The 14639-nt window shown below is 36.5% G+C and overlaps 1 pseudogene; it reads right to left on the bottom strand.

Moving 5' to 3' along the window:
- Positions 1-5936: 5936 nt before the first annotated feature.
- Positions 5937-13665, bottom strand: LOC107894811 (endoribonuclease Dicer homolog 3a-like; annotated as a pseudogene).
- Positions 13666-14639: the final 974 nt, after the last annotated feature.

Here is a 14639-nt window from a genome sequence, read left to right as displayed (position 1 = left end):
ACGAAATTTTCACACATATAAATTAACATACTGTAGACTAAAAAAATAATATTAAAATATTTTTCTGACTCGAATTTGTGGTCCCGAAACCACTATTCTGATTAGGGTCAAAACCGGGTTGTTACAGGCCTGGTTTGGATTCAAGCCATCACTGGCTCATCTGAAGGTCTTTGGATGCATTTGTTATGCACATGTACCTACTGTAAAAAGGGACAAGTTGTCTGAAAGGGCTCGACCTGGTGTTCTGGTGGGCTACAGTACTGTCAAGAAGGGGTATAGGATCTTGGATCCTTCAACAAACAAAGTATCAGTCAGCAGGGATGTTGTGTTTGATAAGAAGGTATGCTGGAACTGGGAAAGGAATCAACCTGAGACAGTTTCTGAAGAACTTGCAACTAATCAAGCTGAAATAGAGCAAAATGGTCCTGAAATGGACATTGATGATGAACCAATCAGGGGCACTAGACCATTGGCTGATATTTATGAAAGGGCTCATGTAGCCACAACAGAACCAAGTAGTTTTGAAGAGTCTGAAGCTCAGCAAGGGTGGAAGCCGACAATGGCTGAGGAGATCAGCATGATTGAAAAAAACCAGACTTGGGAATTGGTTGAAAGGCCAGTCAAAAGGAAGGTTATTGGAGTGAAATGGGTGTATAAAGCCAAGCAAAATGCTGATGGAAGCTTGAACAAGTTGAAAGCAAGGCTGGTTGTCAAAGGGTTCAGTCAGAAATATAGCCTGGACTACCTGGAGACCTTCGTACCAGTGGCCAAGCTTGACACCATAAGGCTGTTGATTGCCTTAGCTGCACAAATGCAGTGGAAAATTCACTAGCTTGATGTAAATTCAGCCTTTCTCAATGGAATTCTTGAGGAAGACATCTATGTTGAGCAACCACAGGGGTTTGAAATAGCTGGGAAGGAGCAGATGGTGTACAAGCTGAAGAAAGCCTTGTATGGCGAAACAGGCTCCAAGGGCCTGGTATAGCAGAATCGATGGCTATTTGATTGGTTTGGGATTCGATCGAAGAAAGAGTGAGCCAACACTGTATGTTATGAAGGAAGGGGCACAAACACAGCTCATTGTGTCCCTGTGTGTTGATGACCTGCTGGTGACAGGAGGAGATCGAGCAATGCTGGTCAATTTCAAGACCAAAATGCAGGAGATGTTTGAAATTTCTGATTTAGGAAGGATGTCCTATTTTCTTGGAATGGAGGTGTCTCAAACACAGAATAGGATATTTCTGAGTCAGAAGAGCTTTGCTTTGAAGATTTTAACTAAGTTCTCTATGCAAAACAATAAAGCAACAAGGACTCCTGTTGCTGTTGGAGAGAAACTATCGAGCCAATGTGATTTTGAAAGGGTCAATGAAACAACTTATAGAAGTCTGGTTGGTTGCTTGTTATATTTAACAGCCACTAGGCCTGACATTATGTATGCTGTAAGTTTGCTCTCAAGGTTCTTACATTGTTGCAATGAGAAGAATTTTCAAGCTGCTAAGAGAGTGCTCAGGTATGTCAAAGTACATTGAGCTATGGCTTGATGTATAGGAAAGAAGAAAGTCTAAAGCTAATTGGCTATACTGACAGTGATTGGGATGGTTCATTAGATGACATGAAAAGTACCTCAGGATATGCTTTCAGTCTTGGTTCAGCCATGTTTTGTTGGAGCTTGAAGAAGCAAACCTTGGTGGCTCAATCAACTGCTGAAGTAGAGTATGTTGCAACAGCAAGTGCTGTCAACCAAGCCATTTGGTTAAGGAAAATCGTGAATGATTTGAATGTGAGTCAAAAGGAAGCAACAGAGATTTTTTGTGACAATCAATCTACTGTCGTTATTGCCAAGAATCCAGTGTTCTATGGGAGAACAAAGTATTTCAGCATCAAACTCCATGTTGTTCGAGAAATGGAGGAAGCATTAGAAGTCAAGCTAATTTATTGCAAGACAAATGATCAAATTGCTGATATTTGGACCAAGGCTCTTAGTGCAACTAAGTTTGAATACTTAAGGAAGAAGCTAGGAGTTAGCAGCATGCTAACCAAGGAGGAGTGATGAAGTTGGCTAGCATGCTGTATGATGAAGTGAGCCAGCATGCTGCACCACCAGCCAACATGCAGATCATGAAGATCGAGGAAGGCAGAAGCTACTTCAGCAAGCTCAATCAATCTAATTCTTGTTCATTTTGTAATCTCTAGTTAATGAAATGTAATTTAGTTCATTTAAAACTATGTTAGGTAGATGACTGATGTAATTTGCAGACTTATGAGCTATTAAGGCAGCTTTGCTTGTATGCACAAGTTAAATACTTCAAGTTTCAATGTTTAGTGGTGTTAGGTAACAATTAGGTGAATGCTTACTGTTTTTTGACAAGCTTAGTGCTTGGTTTATGTATTGGCATTATGCCATTATTCATTTTCATGAATGAAATCAGATTGTTCATCAATTTTCTCTCAAGTTTCATTGTTTTTCTTCCTCAAATTTATCTCAAATTTGGTTGTTTGCTCAGTAAGCATCGAGACTCGTTGCACAAGAGTGAAGTCAGACTTGTTTTGTTTCTGTTCTAACACCAACAGATCCCCTCTCTCCTTATTTGTTCGTGTTAGTAATGAAAAGGCTTGGGCATATGATTGAAGTGACTATGGAAAAGGGGTCTTGGGAACCTTTGTTACTTTCTTGTAGAGATCTTCCTTTATCTCTTTTTTTTTTGCAGAGGACCTTCTGGTCTTTTATAAAGCTGATGATAGGGGAGTTGATTGTCTCAAACATGTCCTGGATACCTTCTGTCATTACTCAGATCATCGTGTGAATAGGTTAAAGACCCAAGTATTTTTCTCAAGGAATGTTCCTGATGAGGTATCTTCAAGGTTAAGTTCTAAACTTGGTTTTACTAAAGTCGATAATCTAGGTAAGTATCTTGGTGTCCCTTTTTTTCATAATAGGGTGAGGGTTGGCACTTTTCAATTTCTAGTTGACAAAGTTTGATCTAGACCTAATGGTTGGGATTTTCGAAAACTTTCGTTGGCTAGTCGTCTTATTTTGGTTAAGAGTGTATTAGTAACGATCCCTAACTATTTTATGACTACTGTCAAAATTTCAATGTCGGTCTGCTATGAAATTGATAAGTTGGCTAGTAGTTTTTTGTGGGGATCATCAATATTAGAAAAGAAGGTGTCACTGGTTAACTGGGATATTTGTTGTACACCAAGTTTTAACGGGGTTTAGGGATTAAGAGACTTTAGGATCATAAAAAACTCTTCCTTTTAAAGTTGGGGTTCAATCTAGTGACTAATACTTAAATGCTCTGGGTTCGGATATTGAGGAATAAATATAATATTCACGGGATCCTGGCGGATGATATTCAGCGTAATAACTGCTCTTATATTTGGCAAGTTCATATCTAATGTTTGGGAGGATGTAAAGAAGGGTCTCATCTAGGCGGTTCGAGATGGTTGTCTGTTAATTTCTGGCTTGATACTTGGCTTAATGAGTCGGACCCTTTGGCACAATATTACATCAACAAAAAACTTATTCAAGTTTCCCTACGTATCTGTGATGTTGTAAATACGGATGGTTCATGGGATGCGGATTGGCTACATTCGATTCTTCCTTGTAAGATTGTTGAGCAGATGTTGGGTTGCGTTCCATCGATGGAAGCGATTGGTCAAGATTATTAAACTTGGATATGGATGTCGACAAGTGTTTTCTCTATTACAGGAACGTACAAGAATTTGCTTGCTCTTAACGTCTAAAGGAAGTTCAAAAGTGACTCCTTCACTTGGAAAGTTCCGGCACCACAAAGAGTTCATTTTTTTCTTTAGTTATTTGCCTGGGGAAAACTCTTAACTGATGAGGAATGTACAAGGCAAGGTATGTCCAATTATCCCTTTTGTGAATGTTGTGGCTTGTCTGTGGAATCTACAATTCATGTTGTTAGAGATTGTCGATTTGCTCAAGTTGTTTGGAAATCGGTGGTTCCAAGATTTAATTGGAATGTTTTCTTTAACCTTTTATTTGTCAAATGGATTATTTGGAATATTAGAAATACGGGGAAATTGAATTTCCAAAGTGGTGAGTGAGGTTCTTTCTATTCAATTATTTGTTGGTTCTTTTGGGAGAATCAGAATGAGTTTATCTTCAATCATGCTAGTGGTAACAATCATGATCTTATTTCTTCGGTAGCCACTTAGATTGAGTCTTTGAACACCAAGGGTTTGTCTCAAGCTTGGGCAGCTACATCTAGTTTAAGGAGGTGGTGGCAACTTCTAGATATCGGATGGGCCAAGGTTAATGTGGATGGCTCAGTTTTAACGGTAAGATCGAGGGCACCCTTAGGTGGAGCAATAAGAGGACCTATTGGGGGTTGGCTTGTGAGATTTGGAATGGTGAGAAGATTGACTAATATATTTCATGTTGAAGCTAGAACAATGCTTGAAGGTCTAAAGATAGCTTGGGCACGTGATTTCCATCAGGTGGAAGTGGATAGTGATAATGCTCTTTTAGTCGATATCCTGAGAAATGGATTAGCTGGAACCAACAATGTTGCTGAAGTTAGGATGATTCATACATAAGTTTATTAAAAATTGACAAGAGGTATAGACTCATCTCGAGAGATAGTAACAAAGTTGTTGACTGCATACTGAAAGAGGCTACAAGTAATTTGGATCAATTGATTATTTTTTATGATCCACCTTGCAATGTGTTACGAATTTTAGAAGCAGACATGCATCATGCGCTGTCTGCGATAACTACTGTTTATTATGCTAGATAGTCCTTAGCCTAAGTTACTCTTTCTTGCCAATAAAAAATATTTAACAACAGTTATAAAGATAATTTGAAAGAACAATGCATTAAAAGAGATCAAATGAAACATACTTTCCTAAAGTTTTTCTTTACATGTGACCTTTAAAATAATAATGATAGAGATGTTCAACAAATCCATTCAAGTGATAATTTGGCTCATATAATTACTAAAGCATTGGTTACCACAATATTTGAAAAGTTAATATACAAAATTGAAATACATAAACTCAAAGATCTTACATCATATTGTCACAAGGAGAACAAATTCGAGTTGCACTCCTCTTCCTCCTCTATCTCAATGGATATTTTGATAAGACTTTAATAATACATCATGTTATGTGTGTTAAGAACATGTGTAAGAATTTTCTTAGTAAAGTTGTATTGAGGTACATTTTGTAGGGCAAACTATACTTAAGGTCACTAACTATTAGTAAGTTTACATTTTAGTCATTCAACTTCAAAACATTATTGTAAAATGATCACTAACTATTGAAAAGTCTTTATTTAAGTTAATAGGCTGTTAAAAGCGTTGTTATATGCCATTCTTTGCTTGCACCGCTTGCACCAATCGATAATCGAAAGCTCTCCTTCTCTTTTTTTTTATATAATTTAGTTTTTTTTCTATGAAACAACTTTAAACTTCATTAATTTATGAACTAAAATCTGAATAACTTTTTTTTTTTTATCTTTGACACTGATTGTTAGATCAAATTAGATCTAAGGGATATTTTTCTACTCGTTGATGCAATAGCGGAGCCATACAAAATAATGAAACCAAGTACGATTGAAGAAGTTAAGCGAGAGTGACTGTGGGCATTGCTCACCGTGAACATGACTATCAAAATTAGATTTAATATCTTATCTATACGATCTTTTTCAATAGTCTCACAAATGTCACATTCCTATAAACTCCTTATTGGATAAATTTTCAATTTCATTTTCATGCTATGGTACTATGTCCGAATATTACGTGTCTCATCATCAATATTGTAAAAAAAAAAAGTCAGAAAAAAACCAGTGGACAAATTGACAGCAATTAGAGAAGAGTAGCTTTCAAGATTTTAATGGTCCATGTATTGGCTGGTTAATGTTTAATTGTAGTTGGCAGTTAAGGTTTAATCACAGTCATCAATGGCTACCATCAAAGCATTTAATATATTTCACTAACAAAGTATTTAAACTTAATTAATGTAAGCCGCTAAATATGATAGAAAACTAATGTTAGTCGAATTCGGGTCGAAAAATAAATATGATTGTCTAAATTGAAAAAAATTATTTTATTATTGTAAGGCAGTGGTCGATGACTGCCGGACGATACTACACCGTTCTTGATGTCTCGGAACTAGGATTCGCGGATGATGAGCTTCCCTAGCTCTTTAAGCCTGTAAAGCATAAGGATTGCTGCAGAGTCACAAGAGCTCTTTTTGTCGGCTCTTACATCTCCGCTGCATTCAATAATGCCTGAACTCGGTACATTCAAGGTGATCTTCGTTACAAAGCTGTTAAACCCGATTTTTCGGTCTGCACCTTTGCCGATTTCCATAGGAGAACTGCAAGGGAAAGCGGTAGCAGATCAAAAACCAAAACCTTAAAATAAAGAAACGAAAAGGACATACCGTGATCTTCCTTCTGTTGTTTCGAATGTAGGCCTAGGCCATAACTGTTTCTGACAAATCTCGTAAAGAGTGGCCCTCGGTCGTCCTTTATTTGTGTTTATCCTTGCAATAACTATAAAAACGGAAAGAGAGAAATGTACTCGTTATGTTCTAAATTCACGATGGTAGATTGCATAATGCAGATCCTCGAGATGACGAAAAGTAGAAAATCATACGGTTTCAATACCAAATTCTGAACTGAATGTTGCATCCCTAGGGCGTCGGAGCTGAAACCATATGCTGTCCTTGAAGAAGCGTTAGCCGGAGAAGGAATCTCAGTTCCATATGCTGTCCTTGAAGAGTCGTTAGTCGGAGAAGGAATCTCAGCTATCCTCTGCTTCTTGCACATTTTTGGCTCTAACAAATCATCATCAGTGGTTCCACTCGAACCGGCATGATCCTGTTTCGTTCTCTTTCGGGAGATCCCTCTATCCTGAAAAATACTTATGGATCAATTGTTGATCTCAACATGACTACCCTCACTCATTTTCCTTATCTTGGAAAGCTTTAAATCGTAATAGGCACATACCTCGAGTTCCTTCAATAGATATAAAGCTGCTTTTCCTTTTGCTACCTTTTTGCTTCGATTGAATGCCTCTCCGACCAACAAAATATCATCCAGCTGTAACCAAAGCTTGGCATGCACCATTTCTCCCGTATTAACGCACTTTTCCCTTATGAAATACCCGAGAGAGTCACATAATTCATTCAGTTCTCAAAGTGGAGGCAACTCGAGCTTATCGGGAGTCACGATCGGAGATAACAATGACTCAACAATTCTCCAAACTTCGTCAAGGTTCAGGTTTGTATCGATCAAGATTGCCGCGACGATACTTTCAATAAGGTCTCCAAGAGCCTGTTGCAAAGAAAGTAGAGATCGTAAAGTACAATCTCGAATGGCTGATAAATGTTCTAGTAGCCACATGGTAGACATGGAAGTTGCATAAAAAATGGAAACTCTATCTCTAATTCTTTAGTATAAAAAAGATGATACTTGAACATACCTTTGGACCTTTTATGCCGGGTACTGATCGTGTAGTGTCCCAAGATTCAGGGAAGGACTGTGCATATTCACTTATTTGGTCCAATAGTAAAGTTGAACAATGTCGAAGATGCTTATGAAGGTCATTACGGACAGCAACTTGAGCAAAAGTTTCATTACTAACTGAAGCCGATCGGAGGTCAGTCAGTTCTCCTGAATCTATATCGGTATGATTGCAGTAGAGATATCGGGTTATCAGCAAGTCCAACACGGAATCACCAAGAAATTCAAGCCTCTATAGATAATTTTAAACAAGTAAAAGAAGGTGAGTTCACATACGAACCATGCACTTGCATTTATATTATTCGGCCAATTTGACAATTTAAAGACAAGTAGAGAAGTTCCATAACTACCTGGTAACAGTAAAACTCGTTTGCCGATGCATGTGTCAAGGCCTCCTGTAAGAAAAACTTCATAGAAAATTTGTATCCAATTTTCGATTCTATAATCTGGATTTCATCATTAGGGACATAAGATTGTAGGGATGCACGATAAATGGCTTCAGCTACCAAAGAGGGATCAAGTTCGGCATCGATCCCAAGCCATTTCATCATATGAAGAGCAGCAATGAGTCCACCACTTACATAGTATGCTTCTATGAGAGCTTCAACACAATCCGATATGGTTTTCGAACACATCCATCGGTGGCCTCTATCACAAGATATACTGACCTTAATTTCCAGGTCTTCAGTCTGAAACTTTTTATCTAAAGGAACTTCTCGAGAGTCCACCCTGCAGTTACAAGGAAAAGACCGAAGACGTAGTTGTCCTGGAGCTACCCAACGTCGGGGGTCGAAAGCACTGTCTCTAATGTAACCCTATTATATAGGAAATCAAAGCAATGTAGCCAATTAGCAGATACTTCATTGCCTAGTTATAGACTCCAATATCCGATAATAGCAACGGGAAGTAAACATATTATACAGGCGACAATATGTCGAGATATTAGACGCACAATGAGCATTAAAAACCATGATATCCCGGTAATGAGCAAGAAGGGTTCAAACAGATACAACAAAATACGAACCTGTAATTTGCAGTCAGTTCCCAGCTTATGCAGCGTCGAGTTTCTCAGTGCCAATGAACGTATCATTGATAATTCTCCTTCGTGTTTCTCGGGATCTCTAAGAAAGAGGTGGTAGCTCACAGCATACTTCAGAACTGAATCACCGAGAAATTCCAGCCTCTCCATCGAAAAGCTTTCACAACATCTAAGCGTTGTTAACGCTTCCAGGATCTATAGCATAGAAAGATATCAAATTATTATTAAAGGAAAGACTTGTTTCCAAAACAATCAAAGTTATGAAAGCAATAAAGCAAACCATTGAGCTCGGTATACCGAAGTTGCTTGAACGAAAATCGATCTCTTCCCTAAGTTGGCTAGCCAACATTAAGGACTCGAGCCGGTGCATCAGTGATGGTAGTAAGTAAAAGGCTTTTAGAACATAGACCGGGACATCAAGGACGAGCAAAAGCTTGGGTGGCATGTGGATATTATTCCATGACTTTTCATTAACCGAGCTTGCTTGTAATGCTTGTGCTGAAAAATCTGCTTAGTAAAGGGAAAATATTAGAAATCATTAGAACATAAGGTATAATAAGTTAGTACTATTTTTCGACAGATTACAGGTAGCAAATGAACCAACCTTCATCGTTAAAATCAACCAGCAAGTTGTGCGGGTTATGACTCTGCTTTAACAGCAATAAAGGTTGTCCTGGATGTTTCAGCACGATGCAGTACCTGATCAAAGCTATTGCTGTCAGTGGAACCGTAAAAACCATGTGGATAAAACAACACTTGCTAAAATCACCAATGACTTACTTTCTGTTGCAGTATTCGGAGAAGGTCGCGAACTTCGATGAGTTCATATCAACAATGTCATTGAAAGAACTTTTGGCGGATGTATCATGAACTAATTCAATGGTGGAATAGATTCTTCCGGTATGAATTGCCAATACTACGATGTTACTGATATTGTTAACATCTATAGATCTGTTAGCAAAGTGGATTACATTGGTCTCCTTGTGTTCTGTCACGGATGAATCCGTTTGGTTCAATGACGGATTACCTCTGTTACCGTTAGCAGTTAAAAACTCTACAGCTAATGTACAAGCTGTTATCCCAGGCCAGTTTATTCTCAGTTCATTACTCAAACTATCTCTAGGGGCAGAAGCAAATACATGTTAAATGGATGCCACAACAAGCTCGTTTTACTATGAAATAAAAGTTCCCTCGATGTTCTGGATGATCCAACAAACAGCCTCCCGAACAAGCCATTAAAGAAAATTTCCTGAAAACGCTTTGCTGCGGTAATCTAGAGTGAAGAAAATTAAAAACATATAACAAGATTAACTGTAAGTGCTTCATCAGGGGTTAAAAACATGAACAATGTTAACACTATGGTTATACCTGTACAGCATCCAAATGTACTTTCCCATAAAAAGAAACACGAGCCTTAGCTATCTTTCCGATCAAGTAAAGATCTACTTCGATGTTCCCCACATCATCAGCAAGCTTAGATTCAATTAGAAGTACAAATCCAGAGTAAACAACGCTAACAACATTGCATGAAAAGTCAATTTTATAGGCAAAGAAAACTGAAGCATCGGCTTTTTCTCCCCAGCTCCCGGAAAATGCACGAATCTGAGTTGTTCCGTGCAGCTCCTTCCATCTTGTAGTTCCTTTGAACCACACAAAAGAAAGGAATATGAAGCTAATTTACTATGAAAAGCAAAAGCAATAACTAAGGCGACCTGGACACAGTTTTACATACGGAATTTAAGCAAGCGAACACGGAGATCGATCATAGCAATGAGCCATATGGTTCCGGTTTGAACTCAAGACAACAATACTTATTACATGCCATATTCTATCGTTAAACACAAGTTTTAGACTTTGAAAGTTTATCTATATATATACCTGCACCTGAATCGAAAATGGGATCTTTTCCTTTAGAAGCACAACGATTTTTGGAAGTTTCTTCAATGGAAGCTCCAGTAGCAGCCATGATAGAAACATTTGTTTCTTCCAATGTACGGTTTTCCGGAAGAGATAGATCAGGATCTCTATTCATAGCTATATTCGTCATTGAATGTTCACTCCGAATTAGATCGTATAGTTGATCTCTTTGTTTCTCTTTTCCCCTGTCAATGCATCGGTTAGATTCTACGCTGTAGTACCGTAAATAGAGTCGGAATTATAATGGACAAGCATTGCATGCATGCATGCATAGCAAGGAACACGATTTTACCTCTCTAGCATCATGATGAATTGGGAACCACTCTGCCTAGCTCTTCCTCGAGATTGTACATAACTCAACACTGTTTTCGGCAAGTCAAAACGTATCACACATGAACAGTTTGGTATATGAATTCCCTCCTCGACCACATCGGTAGCAAAAAATAGATTCACCTGAGCAAACTCCACAATCATTAACCATAAAATATCTAATCATCAGTGCATACAAGTAAGCTATCATATAGATCACATACCTTCCCGGATTGACATGACTCCAAAGTTTCCTTTTGAATCTTTAGTGCCATGGAATCAACTGACGTATTACTTCCAGTCAAACACGAAACCACAAAACACATAAACAACTTACTTTCTTCACAAATCTTTCGATTACTTTAGCGGTAACAATTCTTTCAACAAAAACGAGGCACAATACTTGACTAGGTTCTCTGCAACCTCGAAAAGTAAGATTAAGCCAACATTGTTATTATATTCAAAGAAACTAACCATTAAGGCTTCCTATTACCCGAGTGATAAGAAAAATTCAATTAGTTCATGCAGTTTCGGAGATATATAGCCCGAATCTACCGCCTTTAAGTAGTCAAACCCGGAATTCAGAAAATTTTCATCACCTGAAGAGATGAGATGAGTTAACTTCTCTAAATACGGTGCGAACCAAATGAAGTAGGATAAGAGTTACAGCATAGTATACCCAGGGGAAGGGATTCCCCGATTATCTGTAGCACTTCGTTGAGGAACCTTTTGCACTGCAATACACCTTCTTTATATGCTTCACACTCCTCTTTTGTATCAGGGATGTTCTCAAGACAGACTTTAACAGCCTATGAAAGAAGTAACACGAAACAAACAATGTAAAGCCTGAACAAACCGTGTTTGTGTTACAAGAGCATAACATGATCATACCTCATAAGCACATATGAGACCAAGATTGTCGAGACAATGCAGAATCTTAGCATGGTCATTGGATGACCGTTTATGGAGGGCCTTAAACTTATCATCCATGTCTGTATAAGAAGTTTGAATCGAGCCTTGCAACGTTGATAATGAAGCATCTATCTATATACATTTGCAAGATACATTCACATTAACAAAGTATATTCCTACTTGCATTTGCATCACTTATATTAAGTAAAAAGATACCTTTAACCACGAGGCTTCGATCATTGCTTTCAAACCCGAACTACAAAATCGTGTTGGATCGAAAAACCTACAACTTTCTTTTGCTGTAGGAACATATGTTTCCATCTCTGTCATGTCTTCAATTGCATATATCTGTAGCAACACATATTAACATACGATTTTTCGAGCAAACCGATTAAATCTAACGAAAAAGATTTTAAAGGAACAGAAATAATGAATACCATGCAATCCATAACATTTTCAAGTTCTGAAATTTGATCCTCACAATCATTGTTGGATAATGCACCTACACAAAGTTGAGTTACCAAAAACCCTTAAAAGCATAAGATCAATTCAATATAAGATGGAAAGAAAAAAGTAACAACAAAAACTTACCTTTGCTAACTACGGGCGATGCCGTCATCCCGAAAATCTTCGGTTTGTTGTTCGATTTGTGATAGAATTCCTAACCCGAAATAAGAACAGAACAATGTCACCACTATTAATCAGAAAACAAACAGATGAAAATATCAAAAATAAAGTAATAGTCATCAAGTTCTAGCAAAAACAGGGTTCGGATTCCCGACCTTCATTATTTTCGCGTACGGATGGTTACCGGTAGCATGGTGGCACTCGTCCGTTATCATTAAGGACACCATCTCTAAACGCTTTCCACAAGGCATCCAACAGAATTTGGGGTGTCATAACAAGAACCTACAAGATCAAGAACATAATAAAATCATTGATATGAACAATTAAGTAAAAACATGTTACTCGGACTTGGATGTGAGAGTCGGGCATGAGTACGTTCAATTTTTTTCCTTTTCAAGATTTTAATGTCCGGATATATGTTAGATACGGCTGTTAAATATATGTATTTCGAGAAAAATAAAGATTCGGATTCGGATTAACATAGCAAACAAATAAATAAGAGATTTAGTGAATTAACATAACTTAAAAAGAAAACTTACATCATGCTCCTTTATGTCTTTCTCCCAATACCCTGAGTTCCATTCATTAACCCCTTTATCTCCATAATATTGTTCAACATCCAAACTTGTATGGAACTTTATATATTCAAATTGCTGCAAAACACACAATATGAACAATATATACATAGATATATAACTTAAAATGATCATTTTTTTTTTGCATTACCAGAAGAAATTTTTAAACTTTCCAGGAAAAATAAAGAGAAGTAAACCTGATTAACAAGATGAACAGTGGGGGCCAAGAAAATAATCAACTTTTTTTTATCAATGGAGTTGATAGGTTGAACAAAATCTTTGATAAGCATTACAGCTATCATTGTCTTCCCTCCACTTGTATCTAACACTGCTATGATATTTCTTCTCTTTGCAACTTCATACACCTGCAGCTGATGCCTACAACACACACAGAAAAAAGAAAAATTAACAAAAACTGAAAAAATAAAGGAAAAAAAGAAAGAAAAAGAGGAAGAAAAGGGCAAACCCTCTAGGGATAGAGTGATCAGGATTTAAAGATGAAGAAGGGTGGTGGTTCTTAGCATGATCGTCATTGATTGAAACCACAATCTGAGATGGGTGTAAGTGTGTTTCACTGAAGGTTGTTTTTAGAGGGTAACACTGCTCTTCTTCCATGGGAGAATGCATGTTGGATGCTGAGTATTTAGACAAAAAGACAAACATTAAAATTTTATCATTGAAATGAAAACGACTAGAAAGGATAAAGATGAAAATTACCATATACGTGAAGTTCTAAAAGAACGAATATTTCAGTGAGAAAACTGAGAAAATGGGGGTGCGAAGCAGACTGTGCAATGCAACGACATTGATTCCATTAAATTCACACCATTTTTATGGTAAAAAACATTTTGAAATAAAAAATATTTATTTAGTAGTAATTCAATTAAAAAATTAATCTTGTAATAAACTTTGAATTTAATTAAATAATTTTATTAGTGTTTATGAATTTTAAAATTTTAAAAATAAAGAGATTAAAATTTTGAAAATAAAAATACAAAAATTAAATTTTAAATTTATGAAAAATATAATAACTTATTTTTTGTTGTATTAGAAAGTTCCAGGTTTACTACCATAAAAAGAAAAAAATTCCATATTCAGACGAAGCTGTTTAAAAGATTCGGACGAAAGTTGTTTGATTTACGCGCCATCGGGAGAAGCACATAAACGCCCCAATCATGAGTTGACACGTTATAATGCCCTATGCATAGAGTGAAACAGATGTATTTTAAACTATTATCGTAAAACTAAGAAGGTTTTGCATTTTGTTTTTTACTGAAAAAATAGATAATTAAATTTTTATATATTAGATTAAAGAGTAAATTAATTATTTTTGTAAAAAAATTATCTATTTGTACTATTAAAAACTAACATGATTGATAAAATAATCAGATAGTAACTCATAGTGTGCCTCATGTACTTCAAAATGATGTATGAGAACTAATTTTTAATAGTAGAAATAGATAAAATTTTTAACAAAATGACCAATTTACTTCTTTATCTAAAGTATAAGGACTAATTTACTCATTTTATAAAAAAAAGAATACAATATAATCTAATTCTTAATATAAAGACCTCTATTGTAATTTTCCCTGCTATTATCGAAGCCAAACTCGAACTATTGGATAAATTAAATTCTAAGTGTTCTAATGATGGATTTAAATCGAATTTAAGTTCAAACACAAATAACCAAGTTTATAATCCCGTATAAAGCAGATTAAATTAATAGACTCAAAAGTAATATAATTTTTTATCTTAAATCAAA

The sequence above is a fragment of the Gossypium hirsutum genome, chromosome D13, assembly GCF_007990345.1.
Source record: "Gossypium hirsutum isolate 1008001.06 chromosome D13, Gossypium_hirsutum_v2.1, whole genome shotgun sequence".
Lineage (NCBI taxonomy): Eukaryota > Viridiplantae > Streptophyta > Magnoliopsida > Malvales > Malvaceae > Gossypium > Gossypium hirsutum.
The sequence above is the reverse complement of the archived record's forward strand: the minus strand, read 5'-3'. Positions and strand labels throughout refer to the sequence as shown.